Source organism: Seriola aureovittata, chromosome 20, assembly GCF_021018895.1.
Source record: "Seriola aureovittata isolate HTS-2021-v1 ecotype China chromosome 20, ASM2101889v1, whole genome shotgun sequence".
Taxonomy (NCBI): domain Eukaryota; kingdom Metazoa; phylum Chordata; class Actinopteri; order Carangiformes; family Carangidae; genus Seriola; species Seriola aureovittata.
In genome coordinates, this window is record NC_079383.1 from 20,546,038 (window position 1) to 20,560,726 (window position 14,689).

Below are 14,689 nucleotides of genomic sequence, written 5' to 3' on the forward strand. Positions count from 1 at the left end.
ACGCGCTGGGGCTGTAGGTTGTAAAAAAAAAAAAAAAAAAAAAAAAACACACGGCCTTTTAGCTTTGTGCAACTGTTTTTCCTTCATATTTAAAACTGTATTTTTTATGGATGAAGAAATTAAAAAGAAAAGAAAAAGGAGGTTTAAACATGCCACCAGCAACCAGCACTGAGAGTCTGTATTTAACAGTGAAGCAGGGACATCTGCTGTCCGTGATGGATTAATACAACAAACAGCCTCAGGAATACAACAGAAAAATCAGGACGTACAATATGAATCCATCATGACTGGTACTTTTCTACCAATGTCCTTAATTTTGCAACTTATTTCTCTACAAATGAGAAATTAAAGAAGAGCTTTAGACAAGGCCAGCTGTGTTTAACACTCAAAGCCTTTTTTTAATGAGCATCAGACAGAATAAATCTCCCAGTAAAGCTAATTTGAGAAGTTTTACATTTTTTATTTAAGAGTAGATTCGTTTTTTAATTAAAATGCTCTTTTGTGAAACAGGCTTTAGCTGCCTTGTGGTTAAAGAGAGAGAGAAAAAAAAACTGCACTTCATTCTTTGAATAATCATGATGTTTTCTCTTGGATGTGAACTTTAATAGAACTGTATTCATCTAAGTTTTGTACTGAATATCTCAAAACGACAACACTGTGAACCAGCTCTTTCACTGCTGCAGCATGGATGACGATATTCGACGTCTCGATCAGGAACATGTCAGCACTGAAGCAGATATAATCAATTAACAATGAAATTGTATGAAATACGTACGTGTGATGTGAAGAGAGTCGATTGGTAGAGACGAACTTCTGAGACAACGATCGCCAAACTTTCTCACAGTGCTACAGAGCTCTTTCAGCTCCTTGTTTTGGTTTTAACTTTAATGCTTTGGGGGTTTACTCCCACTTCTCCTAAAGAATCACTGGCAGCTGTTTTCACTGAATAAACTCCTAAAAACCAACTGAACAGCACCTGCTCAGCACCACACAGTTAGACAATGAACATAGTGGAGAACTGAGCAGCTACAGATCCAGACAGTTTCACTTAGGAGATGGTGGAGACCAAAAACGGAGCTAAAAAGAAGAGTGAATATTGCACTTACATTTAGGAACATGACCACAAATGAATGCGAATGTGTAAATAAGCTACTGTTTGTCAAAAAAAACAAAACTGTTTGGCAAAAAAAAAAAGTGACAATATGTCAGTATTGTGTTCCCGGCTTATTTCCACTGCCCCCAAAGAAATCAGTTATTTTTAGTATTAAACTTGAGTTTGGTTCCAGGTGTTATATATTGTTTAAATCCCCAATGCTTTTCCTGTGATAAACTTTAATCTACACATCTCCCCAAAGGATCACGGTGCTGTCAATTTTCCACAGTGATATCCATCACTGCTGGTATTATATTACAGCCTCTCAGTAGCAGCCACTGTTATTTCCCTTGCCCCCCCCCCCCCCCCCCCCCCCCCAGCTTGCACCAGATAAACTAATTTAACCCAACAATCCGGGTGCTGGATTTTCCACAGTGTGAGAGGAGAAGACTGACGTGCAATCATCAGCTTTGGTTGTGACGATTTTGAAAATAAGAGGAATATGCCCATGGGCTTCTTGGAAGCCTTCAAAAACACTGAGCACATCATTAAACCTTTTTAAGACACGAACAGCTTCCGAGAAGATGAACAAGCATCGACTTCAGCTGAAGCGCTCGACATCCACAGAGAATCTCTGCTGGCATTTGAAACAGACTCCCTGTTAACAAATGATCCTCATTTATAGCTGAGATGGAGGGGATAAAGCGGCTGCCCGGGGGGAAGATTTTCGACATGATGGATATAAATCTGCTCAAGCCATCACATCTCATTGGCCTATGACTTAAGCCTCTCTTAGCTCATTAGACAGGCACTGCTTTTGGCACTGAGTAATTGCAAACGTATCTAGTGTGTCAACTTGCTGCAACTGCTTAGCAGTCTGTGACAGCAAATCGTCTCTCTTTGCTGATACTCTGCTTACAGAGCCTGAACGCCTCATTGGTTTGGATTTGGTCCAATTCAACAGACCAGTGTAAAAAAAAAAAAAAACCCAAAAAAAACTCAGAAAATGCAAAACTATTTCCTGGACGTTTCTCACTTTCCCTCTCCAAGTTTGCACATGTAAATTAGCCCCGAGCACTCAAAGGATCATTGTGCTCAAAGACGACCTCATACTGCTGCGAAAATTACTTCAAAACTGACATCAGGAGTTTCACAAGGAGAAAACAGACACCCTGTCCCACACATGTTGGTAATAGAACATGAGTATCTCCTGCATGTGTGAAAGCCGCAGGAAACGTCTTAACTGGTTCTCAACAAGAGCATCCCTCTGGTTCAAGTGCCGACTGAATCATCCCAGACCTGGGAAAGGAAAATTGCGCACTCTAGTGGAGAGCCAACAGCGTGACAGCTGCTTCCAGAGATTTAAAGCGAACATCAACCTCAACACTAAAAATAGAATTCACATATGTCGTTTCTATCGCTGCCTCAGTTTGTGGATTTTCTTCATATGATGATGATCAGAGAGACAGACTGTGGTGATGATATCATATAGGCAGTTCCTAGAGCTGCTCCACAGATGGTAAACATGAAATGAGATCCTATGAAGCAGCTCTGGGGATTTTATGTACATGAGTGCATTTCCCTATTCAGCTGATTAAGCCCTATACATTTTAAACAAACCTCCCTTGGATGTATCAGTGGGCCAACTCTAGAAATAACTCACTCAGCTCTAATTTTAATCTAAAGTAAAGATGCCCATACATACATTGAAACAGGCTTTTCTTGCTGTAATCACCCTGTTTATACTATTCCATCTTAATGCGCTTTCAATGTAAATGATGGAAGACAACATCCACAGTTTTGTGCAAAAATCGTACTCAAAGGTTTATCTGGATCTAATATGAGGCCCCTGCAGTCTGTGTTAGACAAATCAAGTGGGTATTTGACATTATTCTGTTTTAGGGTGGGTAAGGACTGATTTGGAAGTCACCTTTAAAGTTATAATAGTAACTTTTCTGCATTAAAATGACTATACCTATTGTTTTTTACTTGTACATTTACGTGTCCATCAATTCTCAAACAAGAGAAATCCGTAATTTCAATCATGGTAACGGTCTCTTTTATTTAGTCACCTGTCAATCCTTTGTGCATATGATGTGAAACTGCTTCTTTCAGTGTTTTATACCGGTTTTAATCTCCTCGTCCGTTTGTTATGGAGAGGAGGACACCTCTCAGGACATCAGAGAAACAATCGTAAGAAAGGTTAGCGGCAATCTCAGTCCTGCCCTGACGCCTCTTCTCCGCCCTACGGCATCGGGAAAAACACTGGCTTTTTAATATGAAACTTCTTTACTCTGTTACTGGTTATAATCATCTGGTCTGTTTGTTTATGAGAGGAAGAACTGACACTGAAGGAATCCAGACTGGGAGAAGCTGATGGGATTGGTAGTGAACACAACAACTCCCACAATCCCCCGCTACTTGACGAACACAACACAAAATCATTCCAATAAATCCAGTTTGTTAGTAAATGTCTGTTTTGATGAAAACATGATTTTAATACCAGCTGGTTTTGTCGAGGATGTCTGGAAATAAGAAGAAAAAAAAGAAAACTTGATCCTACAGATGCTGGCAGTTCCTTTGAACCCCACAAATCCTTAATAAACACACTCTACTTTAAATTGAAGGATTATTTTCTAAGGCTTGGACAGAAATGAACTATTCTCACCCCCTCCTCTAATGTGCCCTCATTTAATCACACAGATGAATCTATTCACACACTACACATGATTTACATTCATCCAGCCCTCCTCTCAAGTAAGACCTCATTTGGTTTTTATTTAGGCTCTATAGTCTGCATCATCCCTCCCTCCCTCCCTGCTTCCTTCCTTTTGCTTATTTCCCCTCCCTACTCCTCCTCCTTCCCTCACTCAGTTTTTGTCTCTCTTTCTGCTTCCCTCTCTCCCCTCTCTCTCTCCATCTGTCAGGGTCAGCAGAGTGCAAAGAATCACATTAAGAAGTATTCAAATGTTGAACTAGTCGCAATTGCTATTCATACAGGCATTAAAGGCTGCCAAATCTAATTCAGCTCAGACGCTATCAGTGCCACGGCCGTTCACCCAGTCAGCAGAGATAATACAAACCACACAGGGTGACAAGGGTTAGAAAAACCCCATACAAAGACAGTAATTTCTCCTGGGTGTAATGGAGCTACAATCACTGAGCCAATGCCCACTGAATGACTTTAACCAAAGAAGGTGAAAAAAGAAAAAAGAGGAAACAAGGCTGATGGATTTCACTTCATTTCTGATTCCACATACTGCATCTGAGATTAACAAGGCTGTGTTTTCTTTGCCACGAGCGGGAAAGTGGCACTTGTAAAGAATAGAGGGATTAAAGCACCAAGGATGATGAATGACAGATAATCAGAAGTAAAAAAAAAAAAAAAAAAAAACCTTTAGAAGAGAAAAAGTTATATAGTTTTACGTTTCTCCACTTCACAGTGACGATCGCTGATGTGTGATAGTTGGTGTTTAGTGGCTGCAAGAACATGCAGCTCACCGCATTAACAAGAGTCAAATCCAGACCAGGAAAACAGCATCAAACAACGCAGACATAGTAGACTGTTGCAGAGTTTTTCCCATCATGCACTTCACGTTTTACTGATCCAGATACATACTGTTGGGAACAGGCATAATTTGTGTGTGTGTGTGTGTGTGTGTGTCCCTACAGCCCTTAACCCAATAGCCTTAAAGTCACACTATGTGACTGTTGCATAACAGCAGCCATTATGGACACAGTGGAAATTAAATGATATGCTAAATGCTAAATGCTAAAAGCGGAGGAGTATAGATGAGTTAAGAAATCAGGGAGCTGACTCATTGCAAACATTAACCACCAAGAGATATGTTATTGCAACGTTTCATTTCTCAGAGGAAGAATGTGTTTGTTTTTTCCTTCTTATAAATTAGTTTCACGTTAACCGATCCTTAACTTTAACCTTAAACCTAAAACTAATCTCAACTCTCACACAGACCTTTAAATGAAAACGTCCTCGCTCTCAATTACAATGCTGTAATTACTAAATAATTAAGTAGAATAATGATGATATTCCTAAAACTTTATGTGGATTTACTTCAGTGTCAGCTTCTATAATTGCCAGCTGAAAGTCATCACAGGAATAGATGTGCAATAGTAAATAAAGAGCATTGAGCCTTGAAGTCTAAACTGCAGGATGTGGGTACCTACAGTGACGCATGAGCATATTCATACTGAACAGCGAGTCCCTGTCCCTCTGACAGCTGACACAAAGACATGAATTCACTCAGTAAAAGGAAGAAATGAATGATCGTCTACCCCATGATTGCACCTTAATGCGTATTGTTGATGTCAGCCAAGAGCGGTAATAACCGCTGTGTACCACAGTGTGGTGCTCAGTGACCGCAGAGTGAGCGCCTGCCTTCTCCATGATCTCCACTTTACGCCAGACATAGGAGGGGGGAGACGAGGCCGACACTGTCTTGACCCGTCATTTCCGACCAAATTAACACTTGATGAATTTCCCCTTTTGTTATAACAGGCGCTCGTCTTGGCCGAGGCTCAAAATTTCATTTGACAGGACGGCTCCCACAACTCAAAAGTAATGAAGGCAGCCCATCTTCCCCGGTTAGATGAGGTGCATAAATACAGACACAGCTCATTAATAATGCTGTCACACAGGTAGGCTACGGAGAAGTCTCTGACACACTTTACAACTGAAGCACTCCCAAGTCCCAGAACTCATCAGCTGCAAAGGCCCACTTATGTATGTCCACATGACTGTACCCTGAAAAACTAAGACGCTTAAGACCTTGGTACTGATTCCACATAATGTAGGATTACACTAGTGCACAACAATCCTTTCAGCCATTGTTTATCCATCTATCATGTATTGCATTTAAATTCTCCTCGTCTTTTTCGTGTGTGTTCTGTGCAAAACAACTGTTCCCTGCTTTCATACGACCATTAGTTTCGCAACTTAATTCTTTGTCCACCAAGGCTACAGGACGATGAGGATGTGCGAACAAGCCATAAGGAGTTGTCAAGGTCAGGAATGCACAACCAGCTGCTATCTATTGAACACAACCCCTCCCCGTCTGTATACAGCTCGAGTTTGTCAATTTTTCCTTGGAGACAGGGAGCAGACAGCTGTGCGTTATGCTTCCTCTCCTTCAACAGCTGCAATGGATGTTTGGTCATCCTGTCAGCTCAGCTCAGCACAGCACAGCGCGCTCCTCTTCTTATTTGAGTATCGCTGCAGCTTTTAACAAATCAAACTCTTATCCAAAGTCAGTTTCCACCGAGTGAGCGGGCAGGTTCGGTGTCTTAATCAAATCTTAACACTGAATATGCAAAAATATTCGGGACACTTTCTGCAAAGAGGTCAGTGCAGGTAGAGGTCATTATCACTCGCTGATTTCCCTAATTAAATCTATAGCAGTCACAAAGGAGGAGGAGACAGATAAAGGAGAAGAAGCTGAGTTTGAGAAAAGACATTTTAAGCTTTGAGATAAGTGAGATTGAACAGAAAAGAAGCTGTAAAAATATTAGGATAATGCAGCAGATGCTTTGCCCTCTCGGTTGCAGAATAATCCCTCTAGCTGCTCCTCCACTCGCCCCAGAAATAGCACAGGTTTGAGGTCTAAGAAGGCCAAGCGGCCAGTTTAGTCATGCGCCGCTGCTCTAAACAGAGACTCCGACTACCTCGAGGTGTTTGTGGCCTGACTGTAAAAACCGCCGTCTGGATGGTGTCGGAGAAGTTACTCCTGGCTCCGGCTAAATGCAAATAGTTGACTGCAATAAACTTGAGGTACTTAACCGCCATCATGCTCGGCGTGACCTTTACCGGACAGTGGAGCTCCAGGCCGGGCGGTGGAGGTGGGGTTGGGGGTGGGGGTGGGGGGGGGCTTGCTCCAGCTGTGAGTCACATTTCCACACTAACAACTGGAAGCAGTGATTCACAAGCCCGCGATGTAATTGGCGAGGACGCCTCGTGAGTAAAGATGGTGGAGGAACGGGGGAAGGGGGGGATGTGGAGGCGAACTAGCGTGAGGGAGCGAGGGAGAATAAATGCAAAGTCAACTAAGGGAATGTGAGAGGAAAAGTAAACACATGAGAGAAGAACTCATCGCTCCGGGCGAGGTTATGGGCTGTTTTTAATGTTATTTTGTTTGTACTGTCCGTCTTCATTCAGGGAGGGGAGGGGGGCAAACACCCCAGTGAGTCTGTCACAGTGATTCTTAATTCGCACACTAAGCAGGGGGCAGGGAGGGGGAGGCAGAGGGGTTACGCTGTGAGCACGCGGTCCGCAGAAGCCCCTCCGGGGGTCGCGGTAATTATCCCAGCATGTGTAATCACAAAGTCACGAACCGTTACTCGCGCAATACGTCACCTTTTTTTTCTTTTTTTATCGCTCAGCCTGAGGTGCGCGTCGACTATTTCGGCGGGAATTAAGAGACAGACATGACATGACTGACTGGATCAATTATTATGGAGTGTTAAAAGGGCAGGTTTTCTCTTTCGGGTGGGGGTGGGGGTGGGTTGGTGGGGGGGGGGGTGGGTTGGTGGGGGTGTCTGTGTCAGGTCTGTGATGAAGGTCCGTCTGTCTGTTTAGCTGATGCTCCCGTGCAAAAGGTCGCACTGCAGTGGTCTCTCCGTCATCGCAAGGCTGCGCACCTGGCACAAACACACAGTTGTCTCATTGAAGCATTATCTCCCAGCATGCACAAGTAGAGCGCCTGTAAGAACACTAATCCTACACAAAAAGGCTTATTACTCTTGATACACATCGCCGAGACTCTCACGGAGTGAAGACAAGCCTCTTTAGTTAAATTGCTTCATTCCAAATATGTTGTCTAATCACAACAGGCAGTCTGCCAGCGTGCATACCTCGTGCACGGTGTTACTTTTTTTTTTTTTTGGTGCACAATATGAGAGTCCAGCTCTAATTCAAACCCATCCTGTCTGCATCAGCACGCCCTAAATGTGAACCTAAACTCTCAGGAGTAAACAAGCGTCTTTGATTATGCACAGAGAACAATTATCTGTTCTCCTTCACTGGTCCAAAGCCACATCCCTTGACTGCTTGTGTCTCTCTCCCCCTCTCTCTCTCTTCTTCTCTGTAGATGGATGTAAATATTAATGAATGAACACATCGTAGCCCGGATGCTTGTTAGGCTTCCTGCTTCTCCCCAGTCCACACTGTTTCAGTTTATTTACTAACTGAAGGAAGGAGTGAAGCTTCAAGGATCCTCCTGTCAGCTAAAAGGCAGAACAGTGGCCTCGGGCTCTGAGGTGGCTGGTTGGTCAGCTGGAAGATATGAAGATGGATTCTGCTCCCGACTCGTGTCAGAGTCAGTGTTATACTTCAGCTCCTGCCACAACCACAGGTGGAGAAAGTTACTTTTGAAAGGAGTTCATCGTTTTACTCCCTTTTAAAAAAAAGTCACTGCTCACCCCCCCGATCTTACTGATCAGTTATTGATACCATTAATGAAGTACTCAACACCTGCTGCTACAATCATTATTATTAATATCATTAATATCATGATGATCATCATCATCATCATCATATGTGGTGGTTTGGATCTCTCTTGATAAAAGAAACAGCTGGACTTTCTAAGCAGCATGTTTACTTCAAATCTACAACACTTCCTGTCTCTGAGTCACATGTCGCTAAACCAACCAATCAGAGGCTAGGAGGACTTAGACTGAGGCAAATAACTACAGAGATGGAGCGAGGAGGTTACTGTAAGTGTTTTTAAATATGCAGATGTAAATATTTAAACGTGTAAATATGCAAATAATAATTTTGTAAACATAAATGTATGTGGATAGTTGACTGTGTGGACATAATGGTGTAAATAATTAACACTGTAAATATATTTTTAGTAAATTAGGTCATTAATTAACATCTAAACCTTACATTATTATTATTATTGCTGTTAATGTCACCATTATCATTATTTTCCTTCTCTCTCTCTCTCTCTCTCTCTCTCTCTCTCTCTCTCTCTCTCTCTCTCTCTCTCTCTCTCTCTCTCTCTCTCTCTCTCTCTCTCTCTCTCTCTCTCTCTCTCTCTCTCTCTCTCTCTCTCTCTCTCTCTCTCTCAATAAAAACCAGCATCATTACACAAAATGATAAAATATTTCACATTATTTGGGCTACGTATAAAAGACTGTATGTACATATAATTTGTTAGCTGATGATTGTAAAACTCCTGCAACAGCTTTTCTGCCAACTGTGTTTTCACTCTTTTTATTTCATGGCAATGTGATGCAAGACTGCAGCTCTGTTTTAAAAAAAAAAAGAAATAAAAGAAAAAGAAACAGCACCAGTCTTGTTTGTATCAAGCAGACTTTGATTGCGTTTCTAATTAGAAGCCTTTCATCTGTGTGAGATTATGCAAGATTCTGTGTTTTTTGCTGCTGGTTTTTATTTAATTTATGCTCAGAGACGTACTGTGAAAGAACTTTTAAAGAAACACCATTTTAATTGAAATGAACAAATCAAATTAAAATGTGTTGCACTGCTTCATGAGTTACCATGTAAAGTGAGGAAAGTAATGAAAAGAACAAAGTCATAATTACTCTTGAAGGCCTTATTCATATATTTTTTTTAGTTACTTACATTTAAAGTCTATTCATAATAAAAAAAAGTGATTGCGTTATAAATAGAAACCTAAGTGTGTCTCATGTGATCATAATTGAAAACATTATTTATGTATGCACATATTTCACAAGCACAATAAAACTTTAAATGCCACCTGGTGTTAGCCTCTGTATTAAAACACCTGTCAATCAATTTGGAAGCAATAACAAGGTCTCTATAATTTAGTTTACCTTTGCAGATCATAGAATCCACTGGATATATACTGGAATATCTGGTGGTTATGGAGTGGATATTACATTTTTCTATTTCTCTTCTTTTTTTTTTTTTTTTGCTTGTGCTGAGGAAGCAGCTTTCTTTATCTTGCTCAGAGGAACTTTGACACATTGGCTGTTGCATGAGGATCAAATATGCAACCTGCCAGACAACCAGCACAGCGCCCTGAATCATGCATGAGTGAGATTTTTTTTTTTTTATATGATATACTGTATTTACTGGCCTGTTGCTTTGTGGCAGAGATGAAGGACAATTAAATTTCAAATGTGAGAAGTCGTTATTTTGCTCGTATTTAGAATGACACTATTATACAGTAGGATAACTGAAGCACAAAATAAAACATGCAGAAACACTAAAACCAGCTTGCTGTCTCACTTGCATGATATGAGCTTATGCATCTACCCACACACACGCCACTGCCCACACACCCACATATACGCCCACACACAAACAAACAAACACACAAACAAACAAACACACACACACACACACACACACACACACACAGCTTTCTGGAGCCCACTGAGCCCTGCGCTCTGACTCTGATTCACAGCTCAGTGTTTCTCTGCCTTCTGAACCCAGGTTTCTAATCAGAGAATTAGTTGCAGTTTCTCCTGCCAAAATCCACACAGTAATCCATCTCACTTTGTCCACACTGTGGCTCATGCCCCACTAAAGCATTTGTCAGTATGTATGAAAGAGAGAGAGAGAGAGAGAGAGGGATAGAGAAAGGGACAGACAGAGAGACAGAGAGAGATCCTGGCAGCCGGGGAAATGCGCTTTCCTGGTTTTCCTGGTGGCTTTATTAAAGCCTATTAAGTGCACAATGACAATCTTTTAAATTTCTTCAGTATTGTTTCCACAAAAGAGACATGCTCTTATATTCTGAATACATTACAGCTCAGATAAACTCCCCCCCTCCCCCTCTCGGCTTGGCTACATTCTTGTTGTTGTTGTACGACTGTGAGCCTGCACACTGCTCTGTACCTGCTGTTATGGATGCTTTTGTCGAGCGCTGGGTCAGGCCAACTGCGCATTCGACGTCCAGCCCAGTCTCTCCGAGTGTGACTAATGAGGGAGGAGACGGACAACCAGGGTGCATTCTAATCACCCACAAGGACGGGAAGAGATATGGAACGGGAGAAAGAGAGGGACTACGACGAGGAAGAGGAAGAAACAAAAAAAAAAAAAACAGAAGGAAAGAAATAGTATATTTATATTAGAATTTTCTGAATGAAGCACATATCTGAAATTTCAATATCAAGCGTTTTCCTGTCTGCAAGCTCACATAAACCGCACATACAAGCACACGCGCACATGCTCAGACACGCTGAATACTCTCACAGCCTCAGAAACAAACACTGGGACATGAAAGACACAGAGGGGGCCTTATGGGGTTCGCTTTGGCAAGGTTCAGGCCACTGAATCAGGGGGAATTGGCCCATCTAGCTGCATACTGCCAATACCCATAAGGCCTCTCACTCATGACTGTTCATGCGTCTGAACCCGGCTCTCAAAACAAAGTTACTGAGCTGTGCAGTTATTGTAGACATAGTTGGAATTATCTATGCAAATTTCCGAGCGAGAGCGAGCCTGTGAATACTAATGGTGAATGATAGAGAGAATTACAGCAGCCAGGTGGAGAAGATGCAGGAGGATTGGTTTGGATAGATATAAAAGAAAAAACAAAATTCTCCTCCCCCTTCCCCGGGGTTTTCATTTTGTTAAGCCTGTGATGTTCAATGCATTCAAGGAGTTACCTGTGTTCTTCAAGAGGGTGTTGCAATGTACTTCTTGCATTTTGATTGACACATTTTATCCGAATGCCTTTGAATATTTTTTACATTCCACTCGACATATTTATTAAGTCAACTGTGCAAAATTATGAGTCTTGAGAAAAGCATTCGTGGTTTTTTAAATTATGGGGCACTGACACCAAATTCTCCAAATATCGCATTGTGCTGCGCGAGAGAGAAGTCTTGGTCGCAGTTTGTCAGCGTGCTAACATGCTAACATGTACTGCTATCATTTCGTGATCAGTCCTTCTGACGTTGACCGTGTCGCTCTTTAAACTACGTCACCGGAATAGCTACCTGCTGCACAGACGAACTGAGGGCTTGATTTTTACTAGACAGTCTCCTTTTATCTGTGAAGCTCTTAACTGGCCGTCGGTGGATTAAAATCTACCCCAGGAAAGATTTCACCAAGTCACGCTTGTAAATGTTTTTCCACGAGGCCAAAGTCGTGAATGTTCAGGGCCTTTAAGAAAAGGGAAAGCTTATATGCCAACAAAGTCCACTCCAAACTCTCCAAAATAGCAACTGTATTTGGTCAGTCGTTGAAAACCAAAAAAGAAAAAGTTCCAGAAATACAACCCATACATCCAGTAGCCTTGTATTTGTTGCCACACTTTAAGCAGTACTACCTGCACATTGTCCTTCTACCTGTCCCTCCTCAGTCTTCTCCCTCTTATAGTTTAGTTTCTGTGTCCTGTGCTGCTTGCTATGCATCATGTTGGCCCAAAATGACGATTGATTGCAGTGCCACTGCCTTTGTAATCCGCTTAGGATGGATTTTGCATCTAAATCACTTTATTATTTATGTGCCTAACTCGTGCCAATGCCATTTGGAGGCAGTATGATTGGTGATCCATCACACATTATCCTTCAGTGTGGTCATTAATATTGTAATGGGATGGACCTTCACCATGAAACTTCCAGGTGGAAAGGAATGCAGATCTCCTCCGGGAGGGTCAGGCTACTCAAAACAGGAGTCAACAGAAGGAAGATTATCAGGTGTGTTGCTACCAGACGGATTCTCCAGAGATGTTGTTAGTTCGCCCTCTCTCTCTGCTATTAACCTCTCTCTGCCGATCCCCCTCTCTCCTCTTTCTGCTCCCAGGTTGCACAGCAGCTTGTATCTTCATACATGGGCTCTCATAGAAAAATATAGGATGTTATTGTCCTTTTCCATCGGGGTTTCAATCACCACCTGCCAATCACACGCCTCTGCTGCCTCCAGGCAGACACACACAAACACAAGGTGGCACATCAAGACATGTTGAAACAACCACCTCTATAGATAAGAGAGACAAGGAAAGACAGAGACTCATCTTGCTACATAAAGGGCAAGAGTGATATGAATTGCAAAGTATTTGATGTGAATACATCAAAGGAGTCTTATACAAAAGTTACATACTGTTTGTGTATTGTATAGATTTGGAGACTCAGCACTAACATGAGGCCTGGGGCATGCTGGGACGGCTCAGGGCGAAAAATCTGTCACTCTTTGTCTCCGTGGCAGCCCACTGAGTCCACTAAAGAGCGGGGCCATAGAGATACAGCGCATAGATCTCAGTGGGCGAAGAAGGAAAAATGCTTAGATGCGTCTGAGGTGCATGGATGCCAGCAATCATCATGTCACTGTGTCACGAGGAATTCCCCCATGTCGGCTTTTAGCCAGAGGGAAGGGAACGCGCAGTAACACAAGTGAGTCGTAGGAATATTTGTGCTTAACGTGACTTAAGCAAAAACAGAGCAGCTGGCCTCAGATGGCTGAAACACTTACTTGTGTGATTGTAAGTGGAATTAAAACTAGTTTGGGGACAAACTGGAGAGAGAGAGAGTGAGAAAGGAGAGTGGTGCTATGTGCTAATTACAGTTCAGACTACACATTTATTTTAAGCAGGATCTGAGCATGTTGTGCATCCACACGCAAAATTAATTATACGCCAAGATTTCACTCTAAATGTACTTATCATGCAGGTGATTTTAACTATTTTTGGCTGATTAGACTTGGATTGATTACATCTACAGACTGTGCTTAATTAGGTGCACTCCAAAGCACTGGCACGGTGCAAGTTTGAGCATATATTATATTATATTATATTATATTATATTGAAATGGTACTGTAGTGTCTCTGCCATCTCAGGCTGTTAGATTAAGAAGTTTTTGTATTACCTGCTGCTGTTCTTTTGTCAGTGGAGAGGGATTTACGCTGCGTACTAAATCACTCACTACTTCCTGTACACAGGGTTCGAATTACCGGGGGAATTGGGGAGGTTTAACATCCCCTGATAAAGACATGGACTCCCCCCCAAAGGCGGTAAAAACAACAGTCCGGGGGGATTGCAACATCCATATATTTTTCTTATCTGTAATTATAACTATTACAATATATTTCCCATATTCATGCTTGGAAGAATCTTGTGATACGATTTCAGACACCCCTAACGTGGGCCGTACCATTCCCTAACCCGGACGTTAAGTCTTGTTTACTTTCCTTACTCGCGCCAGTGGCTCCCGTTGCGTCTCTGCCCCCGTGCGACAGCGATGGGAAGTGTAAGTGGCAGTAACAAACTATCCAGGTGGTTTAATACACTTTACTGTCTTACCCACACAGTTTCTGAATGAGACTGTGTGAAGTATTTAAAGATGAACGCTGACGTAATCTATTTTCTAACTTTTGATTTAAGTTACAGTTTAGCTAACCAATGTTAGCTAGCTGATAGAGTCCAATCATTTCCAATGTTAGCTCAGTCATTTCATTACCTATATCTAATGTTAGCTAACACTGGTGCTCAGTCACTAACAGTGAGACAGTGGGGATTAGGTGTTGTAGAGATAAGTTTTGAGATGAGTTTATTATTTATATTAATAGTCTTTTGTGTGGCTGTGGTGGCTTAGTTAGTCTTTTACCTTTTGGGTATTAGGTTTTTAAGAAACACCCTCTTTGT

The 14,689-nt window shown here is 41.9% G+C and overlaps 1 protein-coding gene across 3 annotated transcripts in view; it reads right to left on the bottom strand.

Annotated features, from left to right (window-relative positions):
- The window catches only part of LOC130161182 (RNA-binding Raly-like protein), an 89,380-nt gene that overhangs the window by 32,830 nt on the left and 41,861 nt on the right, over positions 1 to 14,689 (bottom strand). The window lies entirely within an intron of this gene.